Here is a 16,561-nt window from a genome sequence, read left to right on the forward strand (position 1 = left end):
CTTCCTCAATCACGAAAGAGAAAGGAAGCAACACCCTCTCCTTGTGTTCTGACATAGAAACCTTTTGAAAATGATGATCATGACCATCAAGACTATATGATTGAATTTGACCTTGTAAACCTTCAATGTCTTTCTCAATGTCCTTAGCCACTTCATCCAAAAATTTCATCTTATCTTCTGTCTTTCACTCAAATGATTTTAGATAAGAAGACAAGGACAAAGAAAAATTTTCATCTATTTCTTCATTAATATGATGATCATTCCATTGTTTGAAACCTTGAGCTGAAGGAGAGTTTGCCACCAAATCTGATCTATCTATCCATTCTTCCAAAAACATAAACCAAAAATCTTCAAATGACTTAATAGATTTGGCAGGAAAGCTTTCAATCCACTGTTTACATTTCCCTTGAAATGAATCATAGAACAACATAATGCAAACATCCTCATGTTTAACTCTAAGAAGCTCAGTAAAATGACAGAAATCTGACATATGCTTCAAAGTTAAACTCAAATCTTCTCCATTGAATTTTGGACCATTCCTTAGAAAATATGTATCCTTGGGAAAATTATTTGGGAAACCATGAATTCCTGAAAAATTTATGCATGCATACCTTGAAATAAGAATGGCAGCATCTGAGTTCTTCATAACTCCAGTGGAATCACCATGAATCTATGAATTTTGAATTCTTCAACAATGGAGTCGCCAAGGTAGTTTTGCAACCTCAAAAACTTTCTGAGCTCCTGCTACCTTCAGAATTTTCAGCGTCTTGATTTCGAGAATGAATAATCTTTCGACTCCTGGCAGACGCACCAAAATGTTATCTCAAAATCAGACCCTGGAAGGTTGCTGACCAGGAAGACCTTAAGTAACTATTTCAAACCTACTTTAGGCTGAGGCTTAGCCTCCTCAACCTGAGAGGGCTCTCTCAAAAGGATTACTGATATTGATAATAGATTAGATGGCTAACTCTAGTAGACAAATGACAAATGAAAGAGGTTGAAATACAATTAGAAAGTATCCATTAGGCTTATGGAGTCAGACATGCTTCAGTATTGACAGTAAAGTTAGCTTTGCATAGAAATCAGGGCATTCAGAATCCAACATATGTAGAACATATCAAACACAAAGGGGACCAACACAGTTTACAAATGCATGCAGGAAATTAGAGCACTTTAAGTGATTTCTAAGTGATCACACATTCATAACACTGTAGATAATAAGAAGAAGAAAACACAAGACATTCAGAACATCGAATTCTTTATGATTCCTGAGAAGCAAGGCCAATACTGTATTACTATAAAACAGAGTCTGTACATAAAGCCAAATATGAGAGCTGTTCTCAATAATTTTCCAACCCTTGGTACATTGCCCTCTCTCCTATATATAGAATTCTTTACAAGGCTGAGATTCCTCCTCCAGCATGAGGGGAACTCGAATTATGCTTGCTATGACACCTATTCAAACTTTAACTAACTATTAAATATAACAAACTGCTAACTAGAAGTTTTTAGAAATATAAGACAATTAGGAGTCTAACTCCACATCATGCTGATGATAGCATTTATTACAACCCAAATTCGTTCTCTGACACATGTCCTTCTTCAGTTTAGCTGTGGTGATGATTTGAAACTCCTTGCTGGCCTTTGATGGCTCACCTCTTTACTGCTCCTAAAAAGTAGGGAACTGCCCCTGTTTTTTTGTTTTCGGTCTCCACTAGGATATTCGAAATTGATTATCCCTGTTGTTCTTCTTTGATTACACAAAAATGTATTGGACTGCCACGTTTTTCATGTACTGTAGACCTCTACTTGGAACAGACATTGCAGTTGCAATTTCCTCCATCCGATTTCTGCTGAGATCCAGAAATGACTCAATCAAATCACCGTCCAGGAAACTTTTTGCATCCACGGTCTTTCTTTCATTGCTAAATGATCGCCATTGTTCATGGCTTAAGCCCCCTACTCCCTTGATCACCTTGACAAGATTTGCTTGCAACTTTTCAAGAAACATATATTGCTCTTGAGGAAGAGATGCAATGACACCAATAACACCATTGACTATTCCAAATATAACTGTAGGAATCTGGCTAGATTCTGAAACTGGCAGACGCATAATAAGATATCCATGCCTAAAAAGATATAACAAACTCTCCTAAGTGGTATTCACCTACAACTTCCAACTTTCCTCTCTCTTCATCAGTTGCAACATCGCTATTTTTCCTCACTGTAAAAAGGTTGAAATTGTTCTCTGTTCTAAGGTATATATCATCATCCAGAGTTTCAACTGGTGTCACTTAATTTGCATTATAATCACGAGCCTTCTCTTCAATTGCTCCCTCCTCATGTTTGTATATCAATAAAGAGACTGATTTCATCAAATCACCAACTACAATAAAATCTCCACGAGATTGAACATATAGTGTAAGAATATGACCATGATGGCCACATTCAGACTGCAACTCTCTTGAACCATCATCACGGAGCACCCATTTGTATAACTGAATCTTTTGATTGATGTCAGCAAGCAACTTCCCATTAAATGCATTCAGGTTGTAAACAGAAACCTTTGTCTCCTTCTCAGTAACAAGTTGCAGTTTACCATCTTCAACTGAAAATACTAAAATTCAGCCCTTGTTAGGTTCGTTCTCCTCGGGTAATACATCTGTTGTCCCAACACAATAATAAGCATTGTTGTCATCTGTAAATGAACAACTGAGGATGGAACATCCATTTTTATAAGTATCAAGTTGATATTATGAAAGAACTTCAAATGTCTGATCATCTAGCAGGCGCACAAAGTGTGTTTCAGTCTCCTCAATATTTGTCTGAAAATACTTCACACTGCAAATGGCAAAGGTGCGAAATTGCTCTTGATGGAAAATACGACGAGCATGCTCTCCAAGAGGAACTGCACGGATATGAAGTTTCTAAATGTCATCAATTTACCCAATAGTAAGCAGGTCCTCCTTTGCAATTGAGACAGCATAAAGACAGGAAATTTGTAGCTATGTTGCAGAATTCCACCTCCAACGGGATTCCATAAATAGGTCTTGTTCTCATATGGGGAAAATTCAGCCTATGGAAACGTCTTATCAGGAGAAAACCCTGATGCATGAATCTGATTCCCAAAACCATACTCAATAAACAGCCATGCTACTTGCTGAGTAAACCCAGGTTCATCTAATATCATGTTGAAAACAGCTTCCATTTCATGTGAAGGCAAAAGAAGAGCTAAAGGTTGATCCATATGTTCCCCGACATTTTCAAGTCGCTTTATTGGAGCAGTGACTTTTACACGACCTGGATTTGCGCATCCAATTTCACCCGAAATATTCAAAAGCCTCACGTAAGGAGTTCCATCAACTCTTATATACATGGCCCTTTCAAGCTCTGGAATTGATTCTATGGAGCTATGTTGCGCACCAGCAGCTACAGCCACATGAATGAGAATGGCGAAGCAGAAGAAATGGATCGCCATTGTCGTGTGAAACCCTTGAATTAATGGAGTACGTGAATTGTAGCCCTCTCGCTCTGCAAAACTATATGGAAAGGAAACTGAATTGAAAGGGCACATGTGATTGACTTCCTTGAGATTCAAATTGCTATACAGCAACTTCCGATTGCTACTGTAAATAACTGTCGGCCTATCTGATGCTGCAAAAACATGTGTTGTGTTCTTAGAGCGAAAAGTCCTCAAGGTGATAGCTTTTGTACCCAACGAAATCTTCTTCCAGTCAGACAACTCTCCAGTGCTCATATTCAATATGAAGTTGAATAGATGCCCATCCCCAAGATCACATGGAAAACTAAAACTGAGCTCAAGATTGTTTACAAGGAATAGTTTCAGATTTCCCCAAATCCAAAGAACAGATGCAAAACCCAAGAGGACATTTCCCCGATTGCTCTGATACCATTTCAAAAAGCCTAGTTGAACGACCAAAACTGCAGAGCAAAGTACAACTGCAAGCATGTGCCAGTACCAAGACACCTAACGACCTAATGATGAGGATAAGCGGTTGGATATGATAGACGAAGTGTATAAGCTGGCAACTGTTGATGCAAACGTAGCGGATTTTGATAAATATGACATCTGGGTGAGATTTGCTACAGATCCAAACGAATCCCTGATTTCGTAGCGCAGCCAGTGTAAATTATGGGTTTTGCGCTACGAAAACACCTAGACAGTTTCATAACACATAAGAAGCTTAAAACAAATCTGATACATGGAATCTGTGTGAGTTATGTAACCAGTGATGAATGAGAATGGAGTGTTTGACCTTTATTTAACCATACCACCAAGACTCCTAGGACTTAGATACTAAGCAAATTTGAAAGAAAACTAAACCCGGACTAACACCAAACCTTTACAATCAAAATGATGTGAACAATTTAGAAATTGTTTCTTAGGTGATAACAGGTGGCTCCACTTGGGATAGTGTGCTCCTGTAGTACGCTAAGAACTCGCAGGTCCAGTGCTTTATCCTCTTATGACAAACGGACAATTGCTTGACAAGCATCCCCTTCAAGCTTCTTGGGCCTTCACCTCGGGCTTAAGCTTGATGATCACTGTGGGAGAAAGAAATCTACATCTACTGAAAAATGCTCAATCAACCTTGAGCTTATTTGCATTGTCCTACCTACCCACCCTATCAATTTCAAACTTCTTTCAGCTCAATCAATGTGAAATTTCCAATGTAGCCAATCATTTGTCTTATTTGATATTTGAGTTTTTTGACTGCATCAGAGTTCAGAGCCACTATGATATTGTGATGACCACTGCCACTGAAATTGCCTTTGATTTTCATAGAAAACTGAAACACTGGAGAGTAAAACTCTTCCATGTATTTAGCTATAGGATCCCAGAATACATGATCATCTTGATGGTTCTCGTAACTTTCTGGTTGTGCCAACTGATCTTCAATAACAGTGTATTCTTCCTCAATCATGAAAGAGAAAGGAAGAAACACCCTCTCCTTGTGTTCTGACATAGAAACCTTTTGAAAAGAATGATCATGACCATGAAGACTATATGATTGAATTTGACCTTGTAAACCTTCAATGTCTTTCTCAATGTCCTTAGCAACTTCATCCAAAAATTTCATCTTATCTTCTATCTTGCATTGAAATGATTTTAGATAAGAAGACAAGGACAAAGAAAAATTTTCATCTATTTCTTCATTAATATGATCATTATTCCATTGTTTGAAACCTTGAATTGAAGGAAAGTTTGCCACCAAATCTGATCTATCTATCCATTCCTCCAAAAACATAAACCAAAAGTCTTCAAATGACTTAATAGATTTGGCAAGAAAGCTTTCAATCCACTGTTTACATTTCCCTTGAAATGAATCATAGAACAACATAATGCAAACATCCTCATGTTTGACTCTAAGAAGCTCAGTAAAATCACAGAAATCTGATATATGCTTCAAAGTTAAACTCAAATCTTCTCCATTGAATTTTGGACCATTCCTTAGAAAATATGTATCCTTGGGAAAATGATTTGGGAAACCATGAATTCTTGAAAAATTTATGCATGCATACCTTGAAATAAGAATGGTAGCATCTGGGTTCTTCATAAATCCAGTGGAATCACCATGAATCTATGAATTTTGAATTCTTCAACAATGGAGTCGCCAAGGTAGTTTTGCAACCTTGAAAGATTTCTGAGCTCCTGCTACCTTCAGAAGTTCAGCTTCTTAATTTCGGGAATGATTAATCTTCAGACTCCTGGCAGACACACCAAAATGTTAACTCAAAATCAGACCCTAATAGGCTGCTATGATCAGATTGACATTAAGTAACTATTTCCAACCTACTTTAGGCTGAGGCTTAGCCTCCTCAACCTGAGAGGGCTCTCTCAAAAGGATTAATGATATTGATAATGGATTAGATGGCTAACTCTAGTAAACAAATGACAAATGAAAGAGGTTGAAATACAATTAGAAAGTATCCATTGGGCTTATGGAGTTAGACATGCTTTAGTATTGACAGTAAGTTAGCTTTGCATAGAAATCAGGGCATTCAGAATCCAACATATGTAGAACATATCAAACACATAGGGGACCAACATAGTTTACAAATGCATGCAGGAAATTAGAGCACTTTAAGTGATTTCTAAGTGATCACACATTCATAACACTGTAGATAATAGGAAGAAGAAAACACAAGACGTTCAGAACATCGAATTCTTTATGATTCTTGAGAAGCAAGGCCAATACTGTATTACTATAAAACAGAGTCTGTACATAAAGCCAAATATGAGAGCTGTTCTCAATAATTTTTCAACCTTTGGTACATTTCCCTCTCTCCTATATATAGAATTCTTTACCAGGCTGATATTCCTCCTCCAGTATGAGGGGAACTCGAATTCTGCTTGCTATGACACCTATTCCAACTTTAACTACTTATTAAATGCAACAAACTGCTAACTAGATATTTTAGAAACCTAAGACAATTAAGAGTCTAACTCCACATCATGCTGGTAATAGCATTGATTACAATCAAATCTCGTTCTCTGACAAGTGGTCTCCTTCAGTTTAGCTTTGGTGGATGTTTTAAAACTCCTTACTGGCCCTTAATGTATCATCTCTTTACTCCTCCTGAAAAGTAGGAAACTGCCCCTGTTTTTTTGCTTTAGGTTTCCTTAATGATATTCGAAACCAATTCACCATGTCCTTCTTCTCTGACTATACAAAAAATGTGTTAGAGTGCCACGTTCTTTATGTGCTGTCGGCCTTTCCCATGTGTGAAGACAAAACCTCCTCTAAGCTGTCCGACATATCATGAACTGTAGTAACTGTGATCACTTTATAACAAAAAGTTTAGAGTTCATATATATGTTTCCTCCACCTGTTTTGCCCTTGTTGAATGTTGACACATTTTAAATGATCCTTTGAAGAGATTCATTTTCGAAAAGATTTCCCCTTGATTACCCAAAATTGGTCGGCTGAGTTTAATTATGCAGCTACAGCAGTTTCGTAGCGCGCTACGAAACTGTTGTGTAATTTTAAAAAGACATCAGGAGTGGCCTCACGTAAGTACTCTAAAAAATGTTCAATTTCATAAACAGTGCTTCTATAATATTTCCAACTGATTTCTGATATCTTTACCATTACCCCTCGCCAATTCATAATATGAGGTGGATCTGGGGGATGTAAAGTTGCAAGCAAAACAACAGTTGTGTAGATTTATAGTTGTCGCACTGCTGTTTGTGCCAAGCCAAACTTTGCCTGGACCATTTCTTTCTTTTAAACTAGAAACTGAGTCTTTAATTACTTGCTCCATGGGTGTATAAACGAGGCCTAGGTCAACAGATTTATTTGGAGGATTCTGAACTCGTAACAAACCAGGTTGTCTCACTTCAGTGAACCCGTGTATTTTATATTCAGGGTATAGTTTTTCCACCATCTCAGCAAAGTCACTCCATTGGTTTGTTGCTTCAACGCAAAGGTGCCTTCCTGATGCTGATGGGGTTTCATATAGTAATATATGTCCTTCTGCAACATCTTTTACATGTACACAGCCCATGTAAAAATTCTGATATCCTTCTGTGCCACCTTGAAGAAGCTGAAGAAACATGGCCATACTAGCATTAATGGCCGGAGGCAGAATCGGTCCCATCATAGTTCCTGGATTGATAACAACCACATCCAAACTAGTCTCTTTGGCAAAATCCCAAGCTGCTTTTTCAGCGAGTGTTTTTTATGCAGGATACCAAATCCTATTTTCTTTGCAGTAATCAAGATCAGTACAACAGTTCTCATCCTTCGGTAAATCTGCAGGCCAGTTCGGACTGGGAATAATTGCAGAGATTGAGGAGGTCAACACCAGACGTTTCACATTGGCTTTCTGCGCTGCTTGCAAGACATGCATGGTACCCTTAACTGCAGGATCCAAAAGTTGGGCTTGTGGGTTCTTGACTTCTTCGACAATACAAGGAGACGCTAAATGGAAAACACCAACAGACCCATTAATGGCAGTCTCGATAGAACCATAATCCAACAGATCTATTTGAAACAATTCCAGTCTCTCCTTGGCTCCTTCCATGGCCTCTAAGTGCCTAGTCTCCTTCTCATTTCCGAGATCTTGAACAATTCCCCGCACAGAGTAACCTCGTTCTAGCAGAAAACGAACAACCCATGACCCGATGAATCCACTAGTTCCGGTCACACATACAGTTTCTTTGTTGAGCAACCTTTAGACAAAATTGTAGTGCAATAAGATAAAACCGCCCAGAATAAACATACACTTCTTCCCAAATGAAATCTATGATTAGCTAGTAGAAGAAAAGCATCGGGTATTGAATGATATGTAAACCAACTCAATTCAGTCCATAAATCATAAATTAAGACCAAGAATTAAAGGAAAGTAGTTCGCCCTCCTCTTCTGCTTTGTTTATCAAAAGCTGTGTTGAACTTATCGATAAGTTCGTTCATGGTACTGGAACAATTTGTGATCATAGCTAGGTAAGCCATCAACAGTGTACCGTTATATTCCATTAGAAAATCATCTTGAAACTTTGGGGATTCTATGCAAGCAACCTTCTTAGAAGACTGGAAATTTGTCGAAGCAAAGAATTTTCATATGGAATTTCACCTCTTTGCATTGCTGACAAGAAATGATAACGAACTCTAATATGGATGTTAAGCATTTTTATGGCACTGTGAATTTCGATTAGATGTGCAGCCAATTGAATAGCAGCTGAGCCTCCATCTAAGGATTTTAGGTGTGCAACATGATCAACAGAAATCCGCTCTGTCTCCACAGTCTCTATAGTGTAGTTTGACTTCACAAATATATGAGGAAAGCTGCCTCGCTTGATCTTCAAAGAATTTAAATTGAAAACCTATTAATTTGCTTCCCCTGTATGAATCCAAAGATCATCATGATTGTGAACACTCGGCTCCTTTTCGAAACTTGCAACCTGTGCGTACCAAGACACCTAATGACCTAATGATGAGGATAAGCGGTTGAATTGACAGGCAAAGTGTATGAGCTGATAACTGGCGTTGTAGAAAGATAACGGATTTTGATAAATATGACAACTGGGTGAAATTTGCTATGGATCATAACGAATCTCTGATTTCGTAGTGCAGCTAGTTCAAAATCCGGGTTTTGCGCTACGAAATCACCTAGACAGGGTTTCTGCGCATAAGAACTTTGAAACGAGTTTCGACATATGATATTCATGTGAGATATGAGACCAATGATAGACTAAAGCAGAGAATTGACCCCTTTTGACATACTAACAAGACTCTTAACAAGACTCTAAAACAAGATGAAAAGACTAGACCCAAAACTGACACCAACCCTTTGACAAATTTAAAAAATTGATGTTTAGAATTTAAAATATTTTTTCTTGAGTGATAACATCACCCAGCAAGAAAACAAACAACAAGATGGCAACAAATTAGTTACAAGGACAACAACCCCTGCATGGCATATAGAGAGCGGCAACGATCCACCTACTATACATCAACACAGAAGAGCTACGAGGATCAACTTCCATCTCAAGCGAGCGAGGCACCAACGAGATCGAGAGTTCACCTTTCTCTTGGATGGCTAGATGCAAGTGCATGGTACCGATGGACTACTATTTTGAGTAGATCTTATTATTTGTATTCTTCCCATGTTTTGGGGACGAAACATGTTAAGGGGGGTGGAATGTAGTATACCTAGGGGGGATAATATGGGGTAAAAAGGGAGGTACCCAAGAGAATAATGTAATAATGGGATGGGCCATAGTAATAAATAAGGTGGTTAACCCGTATCATGTAAGAGACCACAAGTAGTTAGCAGTAATGTAATAAGCCCATAGTATTAGATAGATGGTATTGAGGGAACCATGGTAATGACCCATGGTATTGTATGTATGAGACCTATATAGAGGCTAGAGACTTCCCATTGAGACATGTCAAGGATTATTGTATGAACAGGCATATGGCTTGTGGAGTGTTCTCCTTCCTTAAGGAGTGAATGTATGGTGTTGCCCTACGTTAAGGGTTTTGATCAATAAAGAAGCATTTCAATCTATATTCAGATCTTGTTATTTTTGGTGATTATTTGCAGTTATTGGGTATATTGGTATTATTTTCATATATTTTCAAATCAGATCTATGACATATGGACCTTGGGATTTTTTTGGAAAATCTTTAGTTGCAAAGGGAATATTTTTTTGTAATATGGAGATCTCATTTGCGGTTTGGATTGAGTTACCATGCTCAATTTCAAGCTCACAAGGGATATTGGCAACTCTAAGGAAATGTAATGGTTCTGGGTCAGATCCCAGATTTCTCTTTTAATAAAACCCCCATATTTGTTTCTTTAAAAATAAAATTAAAAATTTTAATTTCACTAAAAATTGTTTTATTAGATATCAATAAAAAAAATAATATGAAACATGACCAAATATTTTTAAAATAAATGTAGTTTTAGTTAAATGGGATATTTTTGGATTAGTTAATTTTTTTTAAGTAAAAAGCATTGTATTACATTAGTGGTACAAAATTTACAAATTTTTGAGAATTTAAGCTCAACGGAAACTGGCCATGAATAGAGGCCTGAGGCTAAGAGATAAGATTGCTTATAAAAGCATGAGGAGGCCTCTACCCACATAGGAGAAACCAAAGGACCTCTTGGTAATTACATGGCAACAAAACAAGCAAAACCATTAAGAGAGTCGAGAATAGAGAGATGTTAAGGCCACATAAGGAGCTACCTTGGGAAACGAGTGATGCCTAGCTAGCGCTTTGGAGGGTCTTCTTAGACCACTGGGCATGGCTCATAGTAATTTGGGTCACCTAGAAGTGGGAGTCCCATGGAATTCGATTGGCTGGAGGAGGCTAGATGCTCTAATTACTGTTGGAAAGGAGAGACACCTTGATGTGACTGACCTAACCACTTTTTTTTGTTGGAGGGGGCTAAGTTGGTTGAAGAAAGCTTCAACTCGTCTTAAGTTTGTTGTCGCCTTGGCAAAGTGTTGCAAGGCCTCTCGTGGTGAGCTTTGGTATGAGTTGGAGAGAGCAAAATGGAGTCGCCCAGAGTGTTAATAGAGGGAGAAACAGAGCCTTGGAGTTGCATGCACAAGAGGCTAAAAATACAACGGTAGGCTGCTTTGGCGTGGTGCAGATGAAATTCCATCTCAAGCATGTTTCCCTCCAACAGAACATTGATGTCTTCCTGATCCTTGTAGTGACATCCAATGAGCCTACACAGTGCATAGAGGTGGTTGCATGTGACCCTAAACTCCTGAGCTTTTGTGTCAGCCACCATTTTGTGATAGCGATGAGGGATGTTGCAATTGAAATGATCATCACCTTACCTGTGCCAGGGTGGGAGGGGAGGTCTACCTCTTCCTTAGCCTCCTCTATAAAAGCGACCTTGTTCCCGCACCATATATGTAATGAAATCAATTTCAATTCCTTGAACCTGCGCCCCTTCTCCACCCTCACACAACTAAAGAGATTTATAGCCATTGCAATTAGAACCAAGTCTTATATCGATTTGTTCTTCTCATGAGACAACGAGGTGACTATACCTACCTTTCATGCACCTTAAATATATAAGGAGGGTGGGATTGCCACCACCTCCCTATTCCAATCCCGATACACTGTGGAAGGCGTGCCAGTGGCACCACCAAATTCGCACGTTGTGTAAACTATAGGTTGTATTCATGAAGGTAGTAAATGCCTTGGATTTGTTGTCTGTCACCCAGTTCTGGGGGCCTAAGGTCTTGTAGAGCCAACTCCTGGCATTGGCAAGCTCAATTTGGGGAGTGGGGGGAATTGCAAGGCACTTCCCTAATTGGCAACATTCCTCGGTCCCTTTGTTGGCTAGAAAGTAAGCTAAGGAGTTGGCCTTTCACCTAATGTGGGAGAAGATGATAGCTTCCTGTGGGGATAAGATTTGAGCCAGGAGTTAAGAGTGTAGGTCCAATCTCCACCCAATGGAGCATTTGGAAGGGGAGGAGTTGGATTGAAGTCTCTTGTCCATCTTGATTATTAGTTGTGGTTCCCCTTCAACAATGAGTGGGAGGAAATTGTTGTGTTGGAAAATAACGATCCTTTGAATTAGAGTTTCCAATTCAGTCACATTATTGCTTTCATGTCCTATCTATCCACAGTAAATCCTTATGATTTCCCCCTTGTATTTCTGAATTTCACCTCCAATTCCTACATCCCCTGGATTTCCTTTTAAGATGCCATCGAAATTTAATTTGAAGTGTTGGTCTGGAGGGGGGGCCCAAGAATCAGGGCTAGATGGCAGGGGGGGTGGGCAAGGGGGAGCCAAAGTGGTAGGAGGGAAAGAGAAATTCCCCTAGTTAAAGATCGACTTTTCTTGGGGGAGAGAGGGTAGATCCTTTACATCCCAGTTGGAAAGGAACACTATTTCTTCTAGTTGATTTTGGAGCAGAAGCCTAATGTTGTGTAGATCTTTGTGTTTCTCATGGAATATGTGCTGATTCCACTCCTTCCAAAAATCCCATACCAGAAGCCCAGGGTTGAATTTCCATAGTTTGTTTAGGAGAGGACTTTGAAAGGGGTCTTTGGGCCAAGTTTTGAGAGACTCGGTAGCATCTCCATGGTCTATAATAGTTTGTTGAAGCCAATTGAGATTTTGATCCAGAGATTGCTAGCAAGCTCACAAGAGCCCATTAGGTGATCAATGGTTTCTGGTTGTTTTCAAATGCAACACCAAGATGGGAGGATCAGTTTGCTAGCTATGTTTAGGGAGTGAAAAGTCTAGCTTTCCAGACGATGGTTTAATTTGTTAAGGAGATTGTGCCATGATGAGTGTTTGATGCTAGAGTTAGTAAGTGGAGCACCTAGGTATTTGGACGAAAGAGTGGCAACCTGGAATCCTAGGATTTTGGAGATATTTCTCCAGGTTATTAGAGGGGTGTTGAAGAAGAAGATCGAGGAATTTTCCTCGTTTATGGTCATCACCGAAGCATCGGAGAAAAGGTCAAGGATTTCCTTGATTGTTTTGGCTTCTTTGACTGAAGGGTGGTTCATGAGCAAAGTGTCTTCCACAAATTGTTGGTTTGTTAGGGAGGAGTTTTCATGAAGGGTTAGTCCTTTCAGAAAGCCTTTGCTACAGGCAGCTTTCAGACTCCAAAGTAGATCTTCCACCATGAGGATAAAGAGGAAAGGGGAGAGTGGGTCTCCTTATTGGATGCCCTGAGAGGGAGAGGATGGGCTTGAAGGAGAGCCATTGACCAGGATAGAGAAGAATGTTGAGGAGATTAATGAGATGACCCAAGTTATCCATTCCTCACAAAACCCAAAGGGGCAGAGAAGGCTTTCTATGTATGACTAATTTAATTTGTCAAAGGCTTTGGAGAAGTCAAGTTTTAATAACATGCCAGACTTCTTGAGATTCTTAAGAGAATGCACAGTTTCATGGGCCAAGATAATTCCATCCAGTATTTGGCGCCATTCAAAATATCTTATCTATGCTTGCAAGATGAGTAGGGCGAGAATAGACCTAAGATAATTGGCTATGACCTTAGTGATGAATTTGTATATAACATTGTAAAGGGCTATGGGGGAAAATTTACTTGGGGAGGCAATATTCTCTTCCTTTGGAATTAATGCTAAGAAGGTAGCATTAAGAACAGGTGGGATGCTTCTATTGGAGCAGGATTCTTCCGTCATCTCAAGGAATTCGCTATGCATGAAACGCCAGTAGTGTTTGAAGAAGGGAACAATGAAGTCATTTGGTTTAGGGGATTTTCCATCTGTCATCTAGTTAAGTGCTTCTTGGACTTATTAGCTGTTAATTGGCCTCATTAGCATTGTATTGTGGGCCTCTATCACCAGCTTAGGGATGTTGGCCATGATCTTGCAAATATAACCCTAACGACACGGCAAGGGGTATGTGAGTATATGTGAATATAAGTTCACCATGGTGTTGTCTATTTCCTCTTGGGTTTCAATACAATCTCCATTGTCCTATCCGAGAGAAGTGATTTTATTGTTGTATCTATGTTGGATGGTTAAGCAATGCAAAAAGGAAATGTTTTGTTCTTTTTCTTTAAGACAATTAATTCTAGACTTTTGTCTCCATTAGATTTCTTCTTGTTTGTATCGCTCCTCCAACTTTGAGATCATAGTGGATTCTTTGTCCTATGAGTCCTCAGTCCTACCATTGGTGATAATGTCCTATTAGAGAGCTTCCATTTATTTTTTCTAACCTGAGCTTCTCCTAAATAATATTGTCTAACTCCTCTTTGTCCCATTTTTTGAGATGGATCTTGATTTGCTTTAACTTCTATTGGAAGACATACATCTTAGAGCCCTCTATAGGTCCTACATTTTGCCACCAGGGTTGGATTTTGATGATAATAGAAGCTTCAGTAAGCCAAAATTGTTCAAAATTCAACAATTTCTTGAATGATTTACCTAGATTGCACCATGTTAGGCATATGGACCAGCGGTCGGAACCTGTTGTTGGAAGGATCTTTGTTGGCCCTCAATTTTGGTCCATTTTTGCTTAAGGAAACTTACTTGAATCTTATATTATCCATCCATTTTCCATCACATCCACCTCATTTTGATGTATTTTATGCACATTTAGGTATTTAATTTTAATTTTGCAATTTCTAGAAGTTTTTATGAAAATTGAATTTCAAATGCAATTTTTGGACAGAATCAGAAATTCCCGTAATAGTTATATGGATGTCATATTTGCAGGACACCTGGGCTTGAGCTGGATACATGTATGGAAAGCTTGGGAACTAGGACTGAACTAACTCCAATTGGTTTGGTCAAAACAAGCTAAATCAGGCCCGGTCAAAGCTGGTCAAACAGGACCAGTCATCCAAAAAATCCCTAGGAAATAGGGTAGTTTTATGATTTTATGGGATTGTCCATATTTTTAGAGATAGATTGGATCGATTCGACTTGGATACATGGATATGAGTAGATATAGTTGTTAGAGAGACTTTATATCAATTTGTTTCATGATCTTCTATTTAAAGCCAAAACTTTGAAGGCTTGCGTATGTAGTTTTTGTTTAACTTTATGTTGAGACATTTGAATATTGGAAGTTAATTTGAAGAACTTGTTCTACTTCTATTTTGTTGTTCATTGGTGTGGATGAGTGACTGAAGTTGCAGTAGTTGATAGCATCCTCAAGTGTGCAAGGCAAGGGTGGAGGGGCCCCTCTCCAAGCTAAGTACACTTCATTGTTAACTAGCTTAATTTTCATGAACTAGTTGCTTCATATTTGTTTACTGGTTTTGTTTCATATTTGATTACTTGAATTGATGTGTAATGATTTATATTGTTGATGAATCTTAGTTTGTTTATCACTTTGATAAAAAGGGACAACAAAGTGTTCAAGTTGAATTCTCCTTCTGTTGAATTAATGGATCAAAACTAGAATTCATCTTTATTGTGTTTAAGCAGTTTTATGCAATTTCAGTTTTCTAACAATAACATAATGATGAGTGAATTGTGATGAGGAATACCAAAGATCTCTTAAGCTAGGAGTCTCCTTCATTGTTTATTCATGCATCTTGAGCTGTTGTTAATTAATGATTTTTTATTTCTATTCATTAAGTGATATTGTAGAAGAAGGATACAAATGGATCTCTTAAGTTAAGAGCCACTTCATCTCACATATATTGCAAAAGTGAATTAGAAATTGTTTAGATAGATTTATATTTGTAATATCACTTCCTTAATTCCTTATATTTTATCTTCTATGCTTGGGTACATCTGATATCCATACATTGTGGACATGTCTCCAAGTTTTACAAACCTGGATTGATAATGAATACTTGTGTTAATTTGTGTTAATAAATTAGCTCAACAATCTTCATTGTGACTTATTGTTCGTTTGTAATGAGGAGTTCTGAGGCTAGGAAGAAGTCAAGACGAGATGAGATTGAGCCTTGCCCCCTCTTTTGTTATTCGACGTGAACAAGTCATTGGTGGTTTGTATATCTATTAGATCATTCTCCCCAATAAAGTTTTTGAAATCTCATGACTATGTTTCTAGGAGTCATCTCCCTCCTTTTTTTTTTTTCTTTCAGGGAGGTGATCATGCTAAAATCTCCTCTAATTATCCACTTTTGGCTATTCAGCTTTGATTGAAAAGAGTTAAAGTGTTGAAACATTGTAATCTTTCGGGCCTGCATCTAAGGGTCGTAAACATTTGAAAGAAAATCATGCAAGTTTGTTCTTAGGATATTAAAAGATACATAAATCACATATGAATGTCTCACTTATATTGATTTGAGTGAGGTTCTAAGAAATGCCTAGGCCTCCCGAGGCACCTTCAACATTCACTGTGATAGCCTTGGCATTTTGGCAAACCCGGGAGATTATTTTGTCAAAAATTAAGCCAAAAAATTTTGTTTCTTGGATGAGCAATATCGACGAAGTGTCCTGTTAGGTCCTTCGCTTAAGAATACATTGTTTATATGGAATATTCATACCCCTTATATTCCATGAGATGATATTCATGAGAAAAGGGAGGGGGGAGAGGTGAAGATCTCTGAAATCTGCTTGTATTGCCCATAATCCACTAGTTTCCTCCCTTGCGATTCAAT

The 16,561-nt window shown here is 38.4% G+C and overlaps 1 pseudogene; it reads right to left on the reverse strand.

Annotated features, from left to right (window-relative positions):
* Nucleotides 1-1,756: 1,756 nt before the first annotated feature.
* On the reverse strand, nt 1,757-2,113 carry LOC149144902 (DNA damage-binding protein 1 pseudogene; annotated as a pseudogene).
* Nucleotides 2,114-16,561: the final 14,448 nt, after the last annotated feature.

Source organism: Pinus tabuliformis, chromosome X, assembly GCF_031772625.1.
Source record: "Pinus tabuliformis cultivar Carrire ecotype Pingquan chromosome X, CPIR1, whole genome shotgun sequence".
Taxonomy (NCBI): domain Eukaryota; kingdom Viridiplantae; phylum Streptophyta; class Pinopsida; order Pinales; family Pinaceae; genus Pinus; species Pinus tabuliformis.